General features: G+C 37.6%; 1 protein-coding gene and 1 pseudogene across 7 annotated transcripts in view; both read left to right on the top strand.

Moving 5' to 3' along the window:
* Positions 1 to 22769, top strand: part of LOC143667399 (phospholipid-transporting ATPase ABCA3-like) — a 324917-nt gene that overhangs the window by 126640 nt on the left and 175508 nt on the right. The window lies entirely within an intron of this gene.
* LOC143667401 (medium-chain specific acyl-CoA dehydrogenase, mitochondrial-like) lies at positions 712 to 14776 on the top strand (annotated as a pseudogene).

Below are 22769 nucleotides of genomic sequence, written 5' to 3'. Positions count from 1 at the left end.
TCTAGATATTTCATAGAAGCAGAATCAAGCAATATTTGTCCTTTTGTGTCTAGCTTCCTTCACTTAGCACAATGTTCTAAATATTCATCCATGTTGTGGCATATATCAGTACTTCATTCCTTTATATAGCTGTATAATATTCCAATTTATGTGTGTGCCACTTTGTTGATGGACATTTGAGTTCTTTCCACCTTTTGGCTATTGTGAGTAGTGTTGATGTGAGCAATCATTTAAAAGTTTTTGTTTGAACAACTCTTTTCAAATCTTTGGGTATATAACTCAGAGTGGAATTGCTGAGTAGTAGGGCAATTCTGTTTACCTTGGGGAAGAAGACCCAAACTATTTTTCAAAGTGACTGCACCATTTATTTTCTGACTAGTAATGTTAAAATATTCCCATTTATCCACATCCTTTCCAACTCTTGTTGATTTCTTTTTTTTTTTTTTTACTTTTTGTTTATTTGTTTGATGTTTATTGTGGCTGCCTTAGTGGGTATATCACTATGCTTTTACATTCTATTTCCCTCATGATTAAAGATGTTGAGCATATTTTCATGTGCTTTTTTTGGTCATATTTATATAGACATTTGGAGACTTATTAAAGACCTTTGCCCATTTTTTTTAAACTTTTTATTTTGAAATACTTTCAGATTTACAGGATAGTCACAAAAATGATTCAAACTTGATCTGAGTACCTGGATCTGAAGCCAACATGGCAGCAATGTTTAGGTGAAGCTGTGGGGTTCTGAGAAGTAGTTCTTGGTTTTATGGTGATCGTGACATACAAAAACTGCCTTACAACATGAACCAGGATTCAGTTTTAATTTTGAACTCACTGAACAGCAAAAAGAATTTGTCAATATCTGGCCAAGAAGGCGGCTTAGTAATGTGCGCGCATTTTAGTTCGTCCTCCAGAGCAACTACTAAACAACCAGAAACGGGACAGAATAGCTCCCGGAGCCACAACAGTGACCGGACACACAGCATACCCCAGTCTGGACCAGCTGGACCGGCTGCAAGTCTCCGGAACAGTGAGTTCCCCAAGCTGCACGCAGTTCCCCAAGCCGTGTGCAGTTCCCCAAGCCATGGCGGCCGGCGCCTGGCGCCCCTCCCCCACAGGCGGCTTCCTGAAGGGAAACGAAAGAAACTCTAATAGTAGCAGAGATTGAGTCCAACCAAACACCAATAGTGGCATTAATAAACAAATTCTGACTAGTAAAAATAGGCCCCCAGCTCAGGCGAAACTGGTCAAGGCGGAGGTCCCCTATTGAGCTAACCGAAAAAGAGGAAAGGAGACGAAACGGAGCCTTCTGTGGCTGTTTCTATGGAGGCTTGGCTGCCTCTGGATTCAGCGGCGGGATTACACAGGCAGCAACGGCCCCAAACATATGCAGAAACAGGCTGCTTTCAGGGCTTTCTCCTGCCTGAACCTTCCCCACGGGAGGGGTGAAAAGCAACTCAGGTGGAATCCCTCTCTCAAGGAATTCAGACCCCAAGGCTTCGCAATTTGAAGCCATTAAAACCAGCCTACAACCTTTCCCCTGTCTCTACCACGCCCCCAGCAAGGAGAGCCTTCCAAAGTTAAAGGAGCCACAACATCTTTTGCTGGGGGGACCCGCAGACAGACAAGCACCACATACTGGGCAGATAAGAAAAATAGAGCCCAGAGACTTCACAGGATAGTCTTTCAACCTGCTGGGTCGCACACTCAGGGAAAACTGACACAGGTGATTCCTTCCCCCTGAAAGGATGCCAGCTTAGTCCAGGAAAACCCGGCTGGAGTCTGCAATACCTATGTAGACCATCCTAAGAGTGGGGAGGGGAAAGGCACCTTACAAGCAGGAAAAGAAACAAGAAAACAAGAATTGAAAAATTACCCTCTGTTAAATAAAACTTAAGCTAGAGGGCCAGAAAAAGCTGAACTGAAGGTCAATGAACAGATAGACAACAAACTCATCTAGCAAGAAAACCCTACGTAAGATAAGTGAAAGCAATCTCCATTATAAACTAATTAAGGTAATTAAATGTCCAGACACCAGCAAAAAATAACAAATCACACCAGGAAAATTGAAGATAGGGCCCAATGAAAGGAACAAGCCAATAGTTCAAATGAGATACAGGAGCTGAGACAACTAATTCTGAATATACGAACAGAAATGGAAAACCTGATCAAAAACCAAATCAATGAATTGAGGGAAGACATGAAGAAGGCAAGGAATGAACAAAAAGAAGAAATGGAAAGTCTGAAAAAACAAATCACAGAACTTATGGGAATGAAAGATACAGTAGAAGAGATGAAAAAAACAATGGAAACCTACAATGGTAGATTTCAAGAGACAGAGGTTAAAATTAGTGAATGGAGGATGGAACATCTGAAATCCAAAAAGAAAGAGAAACTATAGGGAAAAGAATGGAAAAATAGGAGCAGGGGCTCAGGGAATTGAATGATGATATGAAGTGCACAAATATACGTGTTGTGGGTGTCCCGGAAGGAGAAAAGAAGGGAAAAGGAGGAGAAAAACTAATGGAAGAAATTATCACTGAAAATTTATCAACTCTTAGGAAAGACCTAAAATTACAGATCCAAGAAGTGCAGTGCACCCCAAAGAGAATAGATCCAAATAGGCATTCTCCAAGACACTTACTAGTTAGAATGTCAGCAGTCAAAGAGAAAGAGAGGATCTTGAAAGCAGCAAGAGAAAAGCAATCCATCACATACAAGGGAAACCCAATAAGATTATGTGTAGATTTCTCAGCAGAAACCATGGAGGCTAGAAGACAGTGGGATGATATATTTAAATTACTAAAAGAGAAAAACTGCCAACCAAGACTTCTATATCCAGCAAAATTCTCCTTCAAAAATGAGGGAGAAATTAAAACATTTTCAGACAAAAAGTCACTGAGAGAATTTGTGACCAAGAGACCAGCTCTGCAAGAAATACTAAAGGGAGCACTAGAGACAGATACGAAAAGACAGAGGAGAGAAGTGTGGAGAAGAGTGTAGAAAGAAGGAAAATTAGATATGATATATAAAATAAAAAAGGCAAAATGGTAGAGGAAAGTACTACCCAAACAGTAATAACGCTAAATGTTAATGGACTGAACTCCCCAATCAAAAGACATAGACTGGTGGAATGGATGAAAAAACAGGATCCTTCTATATGCTGTCTACAGGAAACACATCTTAGACCCAAAGATAAACATAGGTTGAAAGTGAAAGGTTGGGAAAAGATATTTCATGCAAATAACAACCAGAAAAGAGCAGGAGTAGCTATACTAATATCCAACAAATTAGACTTCAACTGTAAAACAGTTTAAAGAGACAAAGAAGGACACTATATACTAATAAAAGGAACAATTCAACATGATGACATAACAATCATAAATATTTATGCACCAAAACAGAATGCCCCAAAATATGTGAGGAATACACTACAAATACTGAAAAGGGAAATAGACACATCTACCATAATAGTTGGAGACTTCAATTCCCCAGTCTCATCAATGGACAGAACATATAGACAGAGGATCAATAAAGAAACACAGAATTTGAATATTACAATAAATGAGCTAGACTTAACAGATATCTATAGGAAATTACACCCCACAACAGCAGGATACACCTTTTTCTCAAATGCTCATGGATCATTCTCAAAGATAGACCATATGCTGGGTCACAAAGCAAGTCTTAACAAATTTAAAAAGATTGAAATCATACACAAAACTTTCTCAGATCATAAAAGAATGAAGTTGGAAATCAATGATAGGCAGAGTGCCAGAAAATTCACAAATACGTGGAGGCTCAACAACACATTCTTAAACAACCAGTGGGTCAAGGAAGAAATTACAAGAGAAATTAGTAAATATCTCGAGGCGAATGAAAATGAAAACACAACATATCAAAACCTGTGGGACGCAGCAAAGGCAGTGCTAAGAGGGAAATTTATTGCCCTAAATGCCTATATCAAAAAAGAAGAAAAGGCAAAAATTCAGAAATTAACTGTCCACTTGGAAGAACTGGAGAAAGAACAGCAAACTAGCCCCAAAGCAAGCAAAAAGAAAGAAATAACAAAGATTAGAGCAGAAATAAATGAAATTGAGAACATGAAAACAATAGAGAAAATCAGTAAGACCAGAAGTTGGTTCTATGAGAAAATCAATAAGATTGATGGGCCCTTAGCAAGATTGACAAAAAGAAGAAGAGAGAGGATGCAAATAAATAAGATCAGAAATGGAAGAGGAGACATAACCACTGACCTCACAGAAATAAAGGAGGTAATAACAGGTTACTATGAACAATTTTATGCTAATAAATACAACAGTGTATATGAAATGAACAAGTTCCTAGAAAGGCATGAACAACCAACTTTGACTCAAGAAGAAATAGATGACCTCAACAAACCAATCACAAGTAAAGAAACTGAATCAGTCATTCAAAAGCTTCCCAAAAGAAAAGTCCAGGACCAGACTGCTTCACATGTGAATTCTATCAAACATTCCAGAAAGAATTAGTACCAAACCTACTCAAACTCTTCAAAAAAATTGAAGTGGAGGGAAAGCTACCTAATTCATTCTATGAAGCCAACATCACCCTCATACCAAAACCAGGCAAAGATATTACAAAAAAAGAAAACTACAGACCAATCTCTCTAATGAATATAGATGCAAAAATCCTCAACAAAATTCTAGCAAATCGAATCCAGCAACACATTAAAAGAATTATACATCATGACCAAGTAGGATTTATCCCACGTATGCAAGGATGGTTCAACAAAAGAAACTCAATTAATGTAATACACCATATCAACAAATCAAAGCAGAAAAATCACATGATCATCTCAATTGATGCAGAGAAGGCATTTGACAAGATTCAGCATCCCTTCCTGTTGAAAACACTTCAAAGGATAGGAATACAAGGGAACTTCCTTAAAATGATAGAGGGAATATATGAAAAACGCACAGCTAATATCATGCTCAATGGAGAAAATTTGAAAACTTTCCCCCTAAGATCAGGAACAAGACAAGGATGTCCACTATCACCACTGTTATTCAACATCGTGTTGGAAGTTCTAGCCAGAGCAATTAGACAAGAAAAAGAAATACAAGGCATCAAAATTGGAAAGGAAGAAGTAAAACTATCACTGTTTGCAGATGATATGATACTCTATGTCGAAAACCCGGAAAAATCCACTGCAAAACTACTAGAGCTAATAAACGAGTACAGCAAAGTGGCAGGTTACAAGATCAACATTCAAAAATCTGTAGTGTTTCTATACACTAGAAATGAATAAGCAGAGGGGAAATCAAGAAATGAATTCCATTTACAATTGCAACTAAAAGAATAAAATACTTAGGAATAAATTTAACTAAAGAGACAAAAGACCTATACAAAGAAAACTACATGAAACTGTTAAAAGAAATCACAGAAGACCTAAATAGGTGGAAGGGCATACCATGTTCATGTATTGGAAGACTAAATATAGTTAAGATGTCAATTCTACCTAAATTGATTTACAGATTCAACACAATACCAATCAAAATCCCAACAACTTACTTTTCAGAAATAGAAAAACCAATAAGCAAATTTATCTGGAAGGGCAGGGTGCCCCGAATTACTAAAAGTATCTTGAGGAAAAAAAACGAAGCTGGAGGTCTCACGCTGCCTGACTTTAAGACATATTATGATGCCACAGTGGTCAAAACAGCATGGTACTGGCATAAATATAGATATATTGACCAATGGAATCGAATAGAGTGCTCAGATATAGACCCTCTCATCTATGGACATTTGATCTTTGATAAGGCAGTCAAGCCAACTCACCTGGGACAGAACAGTCTCTTCAATAAATGGTGCCTAGAGAATTGGATATCCATATGCAAAAGAATGAAAGAGGACCCGTACCTCACACCCTATACAAAAGTTAACTCAAAATGGATCAAAGATATAAACATTAGGTCTAAGACCATAAAACAGTTAGAGGAAAATGTAGGGAGATATCTTATGAATCTTATAGTTGGAGGCGGTTTTATGGACCTTACACCTAAAGCAAGAGCACTGAAGAAATAAATAAATAAATGGGAGCTCCTCAAAATTAAACACTTTTGCACTTTTGTACATCAAAGAACTTCATCAAGAAAGTAAAAAGAAAGCCTACACAATGGGAGACAATATTTGGAAATGACATATCAGATAAAGGTCTAGTATCCAGAATTTATAAAGAGATTGTTCAACTCAACAACAAAAAGACAGCCAATCCAATTACAAAATGAGAAAAAGACTTGAACAGACACTTCTCAGAAGAGGAAATACAAATGGCCAAAAGGCACATGAAGAGATGCTCAATGTCCCTGGCCATTAGAGAAATGCAAATCAAAACCACAATGAGATATCATCTCACACCCACCAGAAAGGCCATTATCAACAAAACAGAAAATGACAAGTGCTGGAGAGGATGCGGAGAAAGAGGCACACTTATCCACTGTTGGTGGGAATGTCAAATGGTGCAACCACTGTGGAAGGCAGTTTGGCGGTTCCTCAAAAAGCTGAATATAGAATTGCCGTATGACCCAGCAATACCATTGCTAGGTGTCTACTCAGAGGACTTAAGGGCAAAGACACAAATGGACATTTGCACACCAGTGTTTATAGCAGCATTATTTACAATTGCAAGGAGATGGAAACAGCCAAAATGTCCATCTTCAGACGCGTGGCTAAACAAACTGTGGTATATACATACGATGGAATATTATGCAGCTCTAAGACAGAATAAACTTATGAAGTATGTAACAACATGGATGGACCTAGAGAACATTATGCAGAGTGAGACTAGCCAAAAACTAAAGGACAAATACTGTATGGTCTCACTGATATGAACCGACATTAGTGAATAAACCTGGAATATGTCATTGGTAACAGAGACTATCAGGAGATAGAAATAGGGTAAGATAGTGGGTACTTGGAGCTGAAGGGATACGGACTGTGCAACAGGACTGGATACAAAAACTCAGAAATGGACAGCGCAATACTACCTAACTGTAATGTAATTAGGTTAAAACACTGAATGAAGCTGCATGTGAGAATGATAGAGGGAGGAGGGCTGGGGACATAAATGTAATCAGAAAGAAAGATAGATGTTAAAGATCGAGATGGTATTGGTATAATCTAGGAATGCCTAGAGTGTATAACAATAGTGAAATGTACAATGTACAAATTTTAAAAATGTTTTTGCATGAGGAAGAACAAAGGATTGTCATTATTGCAGGGTGCTGAAAATAGATGATAACTAATACTTTAAAATGTCACCTTATGTGTGAGACTAAAGCAAAAGTTTATTTGTTACAAAATTTAGATTTTGACTAGAGCATTTCCTAATATAACTCATGTAGATAGTTTGATTGAATGTCATAAGTACTTGGAATCTCAGGTAGCACATGAGATTTTGTTGGTTTATCCAGAGTGATCCCCCGATGAATCCCAGAATGATTTTATCAGTGACTGGAAAGTATTTGCAAGCCCCCTTCGGGGAATGGTGAGAGTGGGGAGAAATTCAACTTCCCCAAGTTGAATTCTTGATATTCTCACAAGCAGTGTCGACAACCAAAGCTATAGGCTGAGCCCCCAGTCTTGGGGTTTGTTCACGTGAAACTTAACCCCACAAAAGATAGGTCAAGTCTACTTAAAATTTAGGCCTAAGTCACCCCCAAGAGAGTCTCTTTTGTTGCTCAGATGTGGCCTCTCTCTCCAGCCAATATGATGAGTGGTCTCACCACCCTCCCCCTCTCTGCATGGGACATGACTCCCAGGGGTATGGACCTTCCTGGCAACATGGGACAAAGATCCTGGAATGAGCTGAGACTCAGCATCAAAGGACTGAGAAAAATCCTAGAATGAGCTGAGAATTAGCATCAAGAGACTGAGAGAACCTTCTCAACCAAAAGGGGGAAGAGTAAAATGAGACAAAGTGTCAATGACTGAGAGATTCCAAACAGAGTCAAGAGGTTATCCTGGAGGTTATTCTTACACATTAAGTAGATATCACCTTGTTGTTCAAGATGTAGTGGAGAGGCTGGAGGGAATTGTCTGAAAATGTAGTGCTGTGTTCCAGTAGCCAAGTTTCTTGATGATGAGTGAACAATGATATAGCTTTCACAATGAGACTCTGTGAATGTGAAAACCTTATGTCTGATGCTCTTTTTAGCTACTATATCAACAGAAGAGTAGAACATATGGAATAAAAATAAATAATAGGGGGAACAGGGACTTCCGGAGAAGATGGCGGCTTAGTAAGAACTGAGGACTTCCTCCTCCAGAAAAGCAACTAAAGAAACAGAAACAATACGAAACAGCTCCCGGAGCCACGACAGAGACCAAAAAGACAGCGTACCCCATTCTGGAACGGCTGAACGGGCAGGGAGAATCCGCTGTGGTGAGACACCCAAGGGGCATGCATTTTCCCGGCCGGGGCGGCTGGCGACTGGGGTCCCCTCCACGCACGTGGCTCCCCGGTCTGACTGGGAACGTTGGATAGCGGGGCCCTCCCGCCACACTTGGCGTCTCGGGCCAGCTGGGCAATTTGGACCGGCACTCCCCCAAGCCGCGGCGGCAGGCAACCCCCCCCCCCCCCCACGTGCGGTTTCCTAGGCCGACTGCAAGATTCGGATTGGCAAGTTAAAGGAGCCACAGCATCTTTTACTGGTGGGCCCTGCAGACAGACGAGCACCACGAGCGCCACCTACTGGGCAGGAAAAGAAAAACAGAGCCCAGAGACTTCACAGAAAAACCTTTCAACCAGCCGGGTACCACACCCAGGGAAATCTGATCAAATGCCCAGACACCAGCAGAAAATAATGGATGACGCTCGGAAAATTGAAGATATGGCCCAGTCAAAGGAACAAACCAATAGTTCAAATGAGATACAGGAGCTGAGACAACTAATGCTGAATATACGAACAGAAATGGAAAAACTCTTCAAAAACCAAATCAATAAATTGAGGGAGGACATGAAGAAGACATGGGCTGAACAAAAAGAAGAAATAGAAAATCTGAAAAAAACAAATCACAGAACTTATGGGAGTGAAGGACAAAGAAGAAAAAATGGAAAAAACAATGGATACCTACAATGGTAGATCTAAAGAGACAGAAGCTACAATTAGTGAACTGGAGGATGGAACATCTGAATTCCAAAAAGAAACAGAAACTATAGGGAAAAGAATGGAAAAACTTGAGCAGGGGATCAGGGAACTGAATGACAATATGAAGCGCACAAATGTACGTGTTGTGGGTGCCCCAGAAGAAGAAGAGAAGGGAAAAGGAGGAGAAAAACTAATGTAAGAAATTATCACTGAAAATTTCCCAACTCTTATGAAAGACCTAAATTTACAGATCCAAGAAGTGCAGCGCACCCCAAAGAGAATAGACCCAAATAGGCGTTCTCCAAGACACTTACTAGTTAGAATTTCAGAGGTCAAAGAGAAAGAGAGGATCTTGAAAGCAGCAAGAGAAAAACAATCTGTCACATACAAGGGAAACCCAATAAGACTATGTGTAGATTTCTCAGCAGAAACCATGGAAGCTAGAAGACAGTGGGATGATATATTTAAATTACTAAAAGAGAAAAACTGCCAACCAAGACTTCTATATCCAGCAAAATTGTCCTTCAAAAATGAAGGAGAAATTAAAACATTTATAGACAAAAAGTCACTGAGAGAATTTGTGACCAAGAGACCAGCTCTGCAAGAAATACTAAAGGGAGCACTAGAGTCAGATACGAAAAGACAGAAGAGAGAGGTATGGAGTAAAGTGTAGAAAGAAGGAAAATCAGATATGATATATATAATACAAAAGCCAAAATGGTAGAGGAAAATATTATCCAAACAGTAATAACACTAAAAGTTAATGGACTGAATTTCCCAATCAAAAGACATAGAATGGACTTCCGGAGAAGATGGCGGCTTAGTAAGACGCGCGGGTCTTAGTTCCTCCTCCAGAAAAGCAACTAAAGAAATAGAAACAATACGAAACAGCTCCCGGAGTCACGACAGAGACCAAAAAGACAGCGTACCCCATTCTGGAACAGCTGAACGGGCAGGGAGAATCTGCTGCGGTGAGTTACCCGAGGGGCGCGCGTTTTCCCGGCCGGGGCGGCTGGCGACTGGGGTCCCCTCCACGCACGTGGCTCACTGGCCTGACTGGGAACGTTGGATAGCGGGGCCCTCCCGTCACGCTTGGCGTTTCGGGCCAGCTGGGCAATTAGGACCGGCACTCTCCCAAGCCGCGGCGGCCAGCGACCCCCACCTCCACGCGCGGTTTCCCGGGCCGACTGCAGTGCACACAGACGAGCGCCACGAGCGCCACCTACTGGGCAGGAAAAGAAAAACAGAGCCCAGAGATTTCACAGAAAAAGCTTTCAACCAGCTGCGTAACACACCCAGGGAAATCTGATCAAATGCCCAGACACCAGCAGAAAATAATGGATGACGCTCGGAAAATTGAAGATATGGCCCAGTCAAAGGAACAAACCAATAGTTCAAATGAGATACAGGAGCTGAGACAACTAATGCTGAATATACGAACAGAAATGGAAAAATTCTTCAAAAACCAAATCAATAAATTGAGGGAGGACATGAAGAAGACATGGGCTGAACAAAAAGAAGAAATAGAAAATCTGAAAAAAACAAATCACAGAACTTATGGGAGTGAAGGACAAAGAAGAAAAAATGGAAAAAACAATGGATACCTACAATGGTAGATCTAAAGAGGCAGAAGCTACAATTAGTGAACTGGAGGATGGAACATCTGAATTCCAAAAAGAAACAGAAACTATAGGGAAAAGAATGGAAAAACTTGAGCAGGGGATCAGGGAACTGAATGACAATATGAAGCGCACAAATATACGTGTTGTGGGTGTCCCAGAAGGAGAAGAGAAGGGAAAAGGAGGAGAAAAACTAATGGAAGAAATTATCACTGAAAATTTCCCAACTCTTATGAAAGACCTAAATTTACAGATCCAAGAAGTGCAGCGCACCCCAAAGAGAATAGACCCAAATAGGCGTTCTCCAAGACACTTACTAGTTAGAATGTCAGAGGTCAAAGAGAAAGAGAGGATCTTGAAAGCAGCAAGAGAAAAACAATCTGTCACATACAAGGGAAACCCAATAAGACTATGTGTAGATTTCTCAGCAGAAACCATGGAAGCTAGAAGACAGTGGGATGATATATTTAAATTACTAAAAGAGAAAAACTGCCAACCAAGACTCCTATATCCAGCAAAATTGTCCTTCAAAAATGAAGGAGAAATTAAAACATTTATAGACAAAAAGTCACTGAGAGAATTTGTGACCAAGAGACCAGCTCTGCAAGAAATACTAAAGGGAGCACTAGAGTCAGATACGAAAAGACAGAAGAGAGAGGTATGGAGTAAAGTGTAGAAAGAAGGAAAATCAGATATGATATATATAATACAAAAGCCAAAATGGTAGAGGAAAATATTATCCAAACAGTAATAATACTAAAAGTTAATGAACTGAATTTCCCAATCAAAAGACATAGAATGGCAGAATGGATTACGACCCAGCAATACCACTGCTAAGTATCTACTCAAGGGACTAAAGGGCAAAGACACAGACGGACATTTGCACACCAGTGTTTATAGCAGCATTATCTACAATTGCAAAGAGATGGAAACAGCCAAAATGTTCATCAACAGACGAGTGGCTAAACAAACTGTGGCGTATACCTACGATGGAATATTATGCAGCTTTAAGACAGACTAAACTTATGAAGCATGTAATAACATGGATGGACCTAGAGAACATTATGCTGAGTGAGTCTAGCCCAAAACTAAAGGACAAATACTGTAAGGTCCCACTGATGTGAACCGACATTTGAGAATCAGCTTGGAATATATCATTGGTAACAGAGACCAGCAGGAGTTAGAAACAGGGTAAGATAATGGGTAATTGGAGCTGAAGGGATACAGACTGTGCAACAGGACTAGATACAAAAACTCAAAAATGGATAGCACAATAATACCTGAGTGTAATGTAACTAGGTTGGAACACTGAATGAAGCTGCACCTGAAATATGGTTTTTTGTTTGTTTGTTTGTGTGTTTGTATCTTTTGTTTTTGTTTTTTTTCTTTTTCCTTTATATATATATATATTATTAGTATTATTATTTTAATTCTCTTCTCTATATTAACATTCTATATTTTTTTCTGCTGTTTTGCTAGTTCTTTTCCTAAATCAATGCAAATGTACTAAGAAATGATGATCATACATCTATGTGATGATACTAAGAATTACTGAGTGCATTTGTAGAATGGAATGATTTCTAAATGTTGTGTTAATTTCTTTTCTTTTTTTTGATTAATAAAAAAATTAAAAAAAAAAAAAAAAAGACATAGAATGGCAGAATGGATTATGACCCAGCAATACCACTGCTAGGTATCTACTCAAAGGACTTAAGGGCAAAGACACAGACGGACATTTGCACACCAGTGTCTATAGCAGCATTATCTACAATTGCAAAGAGATGGAAACAGCCAAAATGTCCATCAACAGACGAGTAGCTAAACAAACTGTGGCGTATACCTACGATGGAATATTATGCAGCTTTAAGACAGACTAAACTTATGAAGCATGTAATAACATGGATGGACCTAGAGAATATTACGCTGAGTGAGTCTAGCCAAAAACTAAAGGACAAATACTGTATGGTCCCACTGATGTGAACCGACATTCGAGAATCAGCTTGGAATATATCATTGGTAACAGAGACCAGCAGGAGTTAGAAACAGGGTAAGATAATGGGTAATTGGAGTTGAAGGGATACAGACTGTGCAACAGGACTAGATACAAAAACTCAAAAATGGACAGCACAATAATACCTAAGTGTAATGTAACTATGTTGGAACACTGAATGAAGCTGCACCTGAAATATGGTTTTTTGTTTGTATGTTTGTATCTTTTGTTTTTGTTTTTTTCCTTTTTATATATATATATATTTTTTATTAGTATTATTATTTTAATTCTCTTCTCTATATTAACATTCTATATCTTTTTCTGCTGTTTTGCTAGTTCTTTTCCTAAATGCAAATGTACTAAGAAATGATGATCATACATCTATGTGATGATACTAAGAATTACTGAGTGCATGTGTAGAATGGAATGATTTCTAAATGTTGTGTTAATTTCTTTTCTTTTTTTGATTAATAAAAAAATAAATAAATAATAGGGGGAACAAATGTTAAAATAAATTCAGCTTGAAATAGTGGTAAATGAAAGCGACGGGTAAGGGGTATGGTACGTATAGTTTTTTTCTCTATTATCATTTTATTTCTTTTTCTGTTGTCTTTTTATTTCTTTTTCTAAATCGATGCAAATGTACTAAGAAATGATGAATATGCAACTATGTGATGATATTAAGAATTACTGATATATGTGTAGAATGGAATGATTTCTAAATATTTTGTTTGTTAATTTTTTTTAATTAATAAAAAAAGTTAAAAAAAAATTTGTCTACTGCTCGTAAGTTTGCCAGACAGGAAATAATCCCTGTTGCTGCAGAATATGATAAAACTGGAGAGTACCCTGTTCCCCTAATTAAAAGAGCATGGGAACTTGGTTCGATGAATACATACATTCCAGAGAGTTGTGGGGGCCTTGGTCTTGGAAGTTTTGATGCTTATTTAATTACTGAAGAGTTAACTCATGGATGTACTGAGATTCAGACTGCTATTGAAGCAAATTCTTTGGGGCATATGCCTGTTATTGCTGGAAATTATAAACAACAAAAGACGTACTTGGGGAGGACGATTGAGGAGGCATGTGCCTATTGTATAACAGAACCTATAGCAGGCTTTGGTGTAGCTGGTATAAAAACCAAAGCAGAAAAAAAAGGAGATGAGTATATTATTAATGGTCAGAAGATGTGGGTAACTGATGGAGATAATTGATATTTTTTATTGGCTCCTACTGCTAAAGCCTTTACTGAGTTCATTGTGGATACATATACTCCAGGAATCGAGATTGGAAGAAAAGAATTAAATATGGGCCAGTGATGTTCAGATACAAGAGGAATTGTCTTGGAAGATGTGAAAGTGCCTAAAGAAAATGTTTTAATTTATGGCAGAGAAGATTTCAAAATTGCAATGGGAGCTTTTGATAAAACCAGACCTCCAGTAGCAGCTGGTGCTGCTGAAGTAGGACAAAGAGTTTTGGACGAAAGTACCAAGTATGCCCTGAAGAGCAAAACTTTTGGAGAGCTGTTTGTAGAGCACCAAAGGATATCTTTCTTGCTGGCTGAAATGGCAATGAAAGTTGAACTGGCTAGATTAGGTTACCAGAGAACAGCTTGGGAGGTTAATTCTGGTCACCAAAATACCTTTTATGCCTTTATTGCAAAGGCATTTGTTGAAGATCCTGCAAATCAGTTAGATACTGATGCTGTACAGGTTGTCAGAGGCAATGGATATAATACTGAATATCCTATGGAAAAACTAATGAGAAATGCCAAGATCTATCAGATTTATGAAGGTACTGCACAAATTCAAAGGCTTATTACTGCCCATGAACACATTGCCAAGTATAAAAATTAAGACCTCTAGAGAAACAAGGTGAATTTTTAAGCTAGAACATGATTCACTATTTAAGCTCCAGAAAAGAGAAGAAGCTTTAAGGTTTTTCCTCAGTGAAATTTAAATGTAAGTCCCTTATGCCACACCTATTCCACTGTTTCTAATAGTAGTTTTGTCCTTTTATTTAACTTACAACTTGCCTTTTCTCAACGATTTGGGTTCATTAATATTACGTGTCTTCCTCAGTACCATTCTACTTGAATTGCATAAAAATCTAGAAAAATAATTTGTTTTATTTTGACCACTTAAAACTGATGTAGCAAACATTCCTTCGAATTTCAGTATTTTTCCAATGACAGGAAATTGAATTTATAAAAGTATTTAGAATGTTCCAAAATTTATATTGAGAAAATATTGTAGAATTTGGATTGCCACCAAATAACTTTCCAGTGCTTAGAAATTCCTTTCACTACAACTTGGAAAACATTTGCTTTCAAGTTTGCATTTAATGGTCAGAAATTCGATGTTCATGTTCTCCCTGTTATACACCTCCAAGAAGTTACTTGAAAATCTTGTTTAATTCTGAGCCTAAAATTTCACTTGCCTTATTTAAAACAAATCAATAAGGTTTGCCTTTGGTCTATTGTATACAGTCTCATTTCATTATTTCATGTGCACACATTCTGAAAAGGAATTAAAGTAAAATTGTCTGCTGAATGCTTATGAGTGTATCTGTTTATATTCCTTCCAGTAACTTTTATTACTTCATACTAATAGTGTGTACTTGATGTATTTTACTAGAGTGAAAAAAAGTCGTGTTCTGGTTTTGCGCTGCACAAAGTACCTGCTCATTTTTTCATTATAGATTGTTCGCTGGGAAAATAAAGATAGCAAATAATGTTTAAGAAACAACTTTTGTTAATTTAATATTTTTTCATGGTTCTAAACATCAAATAGTGCAATATCATTATAGTAATTACACAAATAAAAATTTAAATATTTACCAAAAAAATAGTAATACAAACTCTATATAGGAAATACCAATATACCTCCTACCCACTAAGTACCCAGATCCACCATTTTAACATTTTGCCGCATTTTGTTGCTGTATCATTCTATCTATCTATCAGTCTATCAGTTTATCCAGCTATCCATATCTATCAGTTTATCTATACATCTATCTTTCTATCTGTCTATATATTTATCAAGCCATTTTCCAATTTCAGTTTCATTCTTTCTATCCATTTTCTGAACACTTGAGTATAGGTTTTATACATCGTGCTCCTTGAACACTTACTACCGCTGTGTACATTTCCTAAGAACATGAGTTTTCACTTATGTAATCACATTACTTACAGTTATCAAATTTAATTGATATTCATTGATACAAAGTTTACAGTTTGGATTCCAATTTTTTTTCATGTCCCAATAATGTCCCTTTGAGTCTTTTCTTCTCCATTGTTAAATCCCATCCAGGATGATTTAGTACATGTAATTGTCATTATCTCTTTACTTCCTTTCTTTGTGTGTGTATGTGGAGGGGGGAGCATACAACATAAACTTTCTGAGCTTAACCACTCCCAAGAATACTATTCAATTGGATTAATCATACTCACAATATTGCAGCACCCTTACCACCATCCATTATTAAAATTTTCCCATGTCCTCAAACCGAAACCTTATGCATTAAATTCCCAATCCCACTGCCCCTGGCAACCTGTATTCTAATTTCTATCTCTCTGAACTTCCATATTCTCCAATATTTTCTTTTGTAGTTACCATGAAGCTTAAATTTAACATCCTAAATCTATAACAATCTCGTTTGCTAGTACCAACTTAACTTCAATAGGATACACAAAGTATGTCTAATACCACTTCAACACCCACTTGTCACAAATTACATGTTTATACACCATGGGTCTAAAAACCTAAATTTTATCGTTACATTTTATTCATTTGCCTTTTAGATCCTATAGGAAGTAAAAAGTGGAGTTACAAAACAAAAATACAATAGTGCTGGCATTTATATTTATCCATGTGATATTTACCTATGTCATTTCCCTCAGCAGAGATCTTTATTTTCATGCATTTTTATTTCTTTGTTGTGTATTGTCCTTTTCAACCTATAGCGCTCTACTTCATCAGCCAGTATAGTGCTGATAAACTCCCTTAGCTTTTGTTTTTGGGGAACGTCTTCATATACCCCCTTTTTTTTTTTTTTTTTTTTTTTTTGCGTGGGCAGGCAGGCAAAAATTCTGCCACTGAGCCACTCCTCCCATATATCCCTCATTTTTAAAAGACAGTTTTACCACATATGGAATTCTTGTTTGGCAGTTTTTTGCTTTTAGAATTTTAAATGTCATCTCACTGCTTTCTTGCTTCCATGGTTTCTGACAAAAAATCAGCACTCAATTTTATTGAAGTCCCCTTGTACATGACACATTGCTTCTCTCTTGAAGCTTTCAAAATTCTCTTCATCTTTGGCATTTTACAGTTTAATTTTAATATGCTATGGCATAGGTCCATTTGAGTTTATCCTGCTTGGACTTCATTGAGTGTCTTGTATGAGTCTATTCACGTGTTTGATTAAGTTTGCAAAGTTTTCAGCCATTATTTGAGAATTCTCCCTGACCCTTTCTCTCTTCTCTTTCTTGGACTCCCACAATGCATATATGGTATACTTGTTGGTGTCTCACAGGTTCTTCAGTCTCTGCTGACTTTATTATTTCTTCTTTCTGAAACACCAATTGAATGTTTTAATTAATTGTCTTATCATCAAGTTCACTTATTCTTTCTTCTGCAGCCTCCAATCTGCTGTTGAACCTTTCTAGGGAATTTTAAATTTCTATTACTATACCCTTGAGCTCAGTTGCGTTTCAAAATTTCCATCTCTCTATTGATATTCACTTTGTGTCCATCTACTGTTTTCCTGATTTCCTTTAGTTCTTTGACCATTCTTTCCTTTAGCTTTTTTCAGCATATTTAGGACCATTTTTTTAAAAGTCTTTGTCTGTTATTCCCAGGTCTGGTCCTCCTCATTGATGATGTCTAATCCTTTGTCTGACCCCTTCTGTTTCTTTGTATGTTTTATAATCTTTTGTTGAGATATTAATGTGTTATCACTGGAATTTAGACTGTGAGACTATGGGGTCCTTAAGCTTGTATCCAGCTAAGATTATGACAAAGCTTTCCTTTAAGGCCAGGAGCTAACAAAAAAAGGGAAAAAAAGAAACACCCTTTCCAGTATTTACAGATTGACCTGAGCACGTGGTTTTCTTCAGGGCTTATCCAAACAATGAGTTTAGAGAATAGCTCCAGGCCAAAGCATAGAGAACTAACTCCCTGATCCTTTCTGCACATGTCTTGTCTTGGGCATGTACATGCAACCCTAGGAATTACCTGTTCTCATTGTAACAAACATCACCTCTTCCCTAGGAAACAGGTTCCTCACAGTCCTGGAAACTGCATTGTGCATCCCACACCTAGATATCACTTATCCCAGGAAGCAGTATTTGACTTCTCTCCCACAGTGTTCTATAAGAGAACTCGCTAAGCTGCCTTCTACATACAGGGCAAGGTCTGGGACAATGAGACCCTCAGGCCACCATGAGATAGATTGGGTCAGACTGCATGCTATCAGTATATGCATGGGGGTTACTCTGCTCCTCTCGAAATTGGTACTATGGATATGTCTGAGGAGCATAGGCTAGCTTCATACCAAGCCAGGGAGGAGTGGGCAGGGGCCAGCCAGGGCACCACAATAGACTACCACTTTTAAGTAAGCTTTCTCTTTTTTTGTTATTCAGTTTTACTGAGCTATAGTCACACATGATACAGTCCATTCAAAGAATACAATTAGTGGCTCACAGTATCAACATATAACTATAAATTCATCACCACAGTAATTTTAGAACATATTTAGTACTCAAAAAAAACCCACTGAAAACATCCAATACCCTTTATCGCCCCCTATCATTGACCCCTAACATTGGTGTGGTACATTTGTTACTGTTGATAAAAGTAAGATATTACCGTTAATTATAATCCATAGTTCAGAATATGTACATTTTCCTCACTTACCACTCTATTATTAACTCCTTGTAATATTGTTATACATTTGTTCTAGATCACAGGAAAACTTTTGTATTTGTACTGTTGTGCTGGGTTGAAAGGAAGTATGCCCCCTAGAAAAGTCATGTTTTAATATAAATCACATTTCATAAAGGTAGAATAATCCCTGTTCAACACTGTATGTTTGAAACTGTGATTGGATCATCTTCCTGGATGATGTGATTTAGTCAAGAGTGGTTGTTAAATTGGATTAGGTGACGACATGTCTCCACCCATTTGGGTGGGTCTTGATTGATTTATTGGAGTCCTATAAAAGAGGAAATATTTTGGAGAATGAGAGATTCAGAGAGAGCAGAACGATGTAGCCATGAGATTCAGAGAGTCCACGAGCCAGCAACCTTTGGAGGTGAAGAAGGAAAATGCCTCCCGGGGAACTTCATGAAACCGGAAGCCAGGAGAGAAAGCTAGCAGATGACACCGTATTCGCCATGTGCCCTTCCAGCCGAGAGAGAAGCCCTGACTGTGTTCGCCATGTGCCTTCTCACTTGAGAGAGAAACCCTGAACTTCATCGGCCTTCTTGAACCAAGGTATCTTTCCCTGGATGCCTTTGATTGGACATTTCTATAGACTTGTTTTAATTGGGACATTTTCTTGGCCTTAGAACTATAAACTAGCAACTTATTAAATTCCCCTTTTAAAAAGCCATTCCGTTTTTGGTATATTGCATTCTAGCAGCTAGCAAACTAGAACAGCTGTTAATCACAGTCATCGCCCATCACAAAATTTACTATTTATACAGTCCCATGTTTTAACCTCTAGCTTTCCTTCTGGTGACAGACATGATTCTAATCTTCCCCTATAAACCACATTCACACACAATTCAGCAGTGTTAATTTTACTCACAATAATGTGGTGCCATCACCTCCATCCATTTCCCAACATTTAAATTCAACTTAGTTGAAAATTCTGCACATATTAAGCAACTACTCTCCATTCTCTAGCCCCATTCTCTCTGCTGGTAACCTGTATTCTCGATGTTATATCTAGTACTTTATCTATTATAATTAATTCATATTAGTGAGAGCATACATTTTTTGTCCTTTGTGCCTGACTTATTTCACTCAACACAATGTCCTCAAGGTTCATCCATTTGTTTGTGTCCTTCAGGACTTCAGATTTCATTCCTTCTTACTGCTGCATAATATTTCATAGCATCGTGTATTAGTTAGGGTTCTCTAGAGAAACAGAATATGTATCTGGTGAATGTCCCTCCTTTGTAGATTGGCAGCAGATAACTTGTTCTGAGTTTTACAACTCCACAGATAGAGGAGAATTTTGCCTTATGACAGACCATGTGTGTTGCTGATTTTGATGAGATTTTGTATTGTTTCTGAATTTATATTGCATTTGTATTGTTACTGAAATGGTGATATTGTGATTGAATTAATGTATTTTGTATATGGAAGGAATGTGTCTTTCTGGGAGGTCCAGAGGGCAGAATGTGCAAGTTTGAAGCTATTATTTATAAAAAAAAAAAAAAAAGACGTATTAATCCTCATCCAATCTTTGGGGTCAGCAATTTCTTTTAATCCTGGTTCAACATTGTAGACTGGAAACTTAGATCCTTCAAATTTTTCTTAACTTTTACAATAATTTCCTTTCTCTGTGAACTTTCTTTGTCTTACTGTATTTATTCAGGTTTGTCCTACATTTTGTTTTCCCTTTTAATAAAAAACACATCCTTTTGTCTTTTATACTTAAGTTACCAAAATAATTTTGGAACATGTCTTTAAGCACACATTCCACAACATACAATTACCATCAAAATTAAACTTATCAGAATAATACTAAATACTTTAAAAAGTTTAGTCAATGCATTTTTAAACAATAATATACAATGTTTAATAAGAATTTTCACTTTTTTTAAGTTTTATGATCATTAGATAATATTTTTAAAGATTGAACAAAAGCCACTTCATTTCATTTGTGATTTTTAAAACGTTTTTTATTATAAAGTATATATTAAAGTAAAAAATGTTTTTACAAAAGGGGCAGTAATTTTCAGAGTACATTTTAAGAAGTAGTTACAGGACAGAGTTCAAAGTTTGCTATAGGTCACCATTCCACAACTTCATGTTTTATGTTCTAGCTGCTCCAAAACACTGGAGGCCAAAAGAAACATCAAAATAGTGATTCAGCAGTCATACTTGCCTATTAAATTCTATCTTCTTTATTACAACTCTTCCTTCTCCTTGGATCCTACTCCCAGTCTATAGGAGTCTTTGGGATATGCCCATTCTAACTTTTTCATGTTGAAAAGGGGTATCAGTGATATAGGATGGGAGGGATACAATTAGTTGATATTCTTAGAGAGGCTGGCCCCTGTAGGTTTGCATATTTATCTGTCCTAGGAACTCTCTGAAAGTTATACATTGCAGGACAGTGAACTTAGTGCATGAAACTTTTGTAGAGTCTCTGTTGGAGCCCTAGGTGTTCTTTAAGGTTAACAGGAATGATGTTGGTTGGGATTTGGCAAACCATGGCAATTAGTAATATCTGGATGAAACTTGTACAAGAGTAGCCTCTAGAATAGCCTTTTGGCTCCACTAAAACTCTTTTAGCCACTGATACCTTATTTTGTTACAGTCCTTTCCTCACTTTTGGTCCAGAATGCATTATCAATCCCACAGTGCACTGGCAGGCTCATCCCTTGGAATCATGTCTCACACTTTCAGGGAGACTTTCACCCCTACATATTCTGTCCCATATAGGGGAGTCGGTAATAATTTTCCTTGTAGAATTGGGTTTGGGGGGGGCCACATCTGAGCAATGAAAGAGGTTTCCTGGAAGCAACTCTTAGGCATAATTATTAGTCTTAGCTTCTCTATTATAGAAATAATTTTTGTACAGGCAGTCCTCAAAATAAAGGGGTTGACCTAATTTCTTGGGAGTCCTTAGTGTTTGAGAGTGCCAGGGGCATCCCAAATGGGAAAAATTAATAGTTTCATATTTTTTCTCCAGTCCTACTGGAGACTCTATTAATAGTTATTATCAGGCCACCATAGTCTAGGATGTAGCTGGATATCACATTAAGCCATACAGAATTACAAGTCCTCATTCCCATTCTGGGTTGCATGTGTTTAGGTTGTTAAAATGATCTATCCAGGCACGTTGATTTAGATTGTGTGTTACATTAAATTACATTCTAGAACACGCTAGAACTCTCTGCCTTTGGTCTCATAAAATAAGTGAAGCTCTAGAATACATAAATTGTCTTGTATTTGATTTATGTTAGTCCCACCAAGATCTTATCCATATATAGCACAGCATCTCAGACTCTAGAAATACACTTACAATTCCTGACTAAGTGTGACTGCTATAAGAGCATACAATCTAGGTTCCAGTTTTCTTCTAAGTGTTTTCTAAAAGAGACCACACCATATTTGTTCTTTTGCTTCTGGCTTATTTTGGCAGTACAATGCTCCCAAGGTTCATTCACTTTGTCATGATTTCATTTCTTTTTGTAGTCGTACAATGTTCCATCATATGTATACATCATGGTTTGCCACTCTGCTTCTCAGTCTTTGTGCCCTTCGGCCCCCTCCATCTTTTGGGCATCATAAATAATTCCAAAATAAGCAATCCATGTCTCACAGTGTCCTCACTCAGTTGTACAAGCATCAGCATTCTCAATTCTAGACAGTTTTCATTGCTCCGAAGAGACAAAGAACTGATAAACACAGCCTCACCAAATATCAAATCAAAACCTCCCCTTATCTCTTGTCCCCCCACCTACCCCCCCATTATAAGCCCCTAATATTACTGTGTTACTATTGATGTCTTTCTATTAACTATATGCCATAGCATGCAATATTAGTTTTCACCCTATACCCCTCTATTATTGACTTTTTGTACAAGGTCAAATTTTTGAAGTAGTTCATGCAAGAACTTTATAATTATACATTTAATCATAGTCACCTTCAATATAGCAGTGTTACTTATTACCCCACTAATGAACTACCATCACTTCTATCTGTTCCCTTATATTTAAGTTCAACCTTATTGGGTAACCATTCATCATGTCTAGTTTCTGTATATGTCTAAGTCCCGTATAATCTACAT

This window comes from Tamandua tetradactyla, chromosome 23, assembly GCF_023851605.1.
Source record: "Tamandua tetradactyla isolate mTamTet1 chromosome 23, mTamTet1.pri, whole genome shotgun sequence".
NCBI lineage: Eukaryota > Metazoa > Chordata > Mammalia > Pilosa > Myrmecophagidae > Tamandua > Tamandua tetradactyla.
Note: the sequence above shows the minus strand (reverse complement) of the source record. Positions and strands in the feature narration are given on the sequence as shown.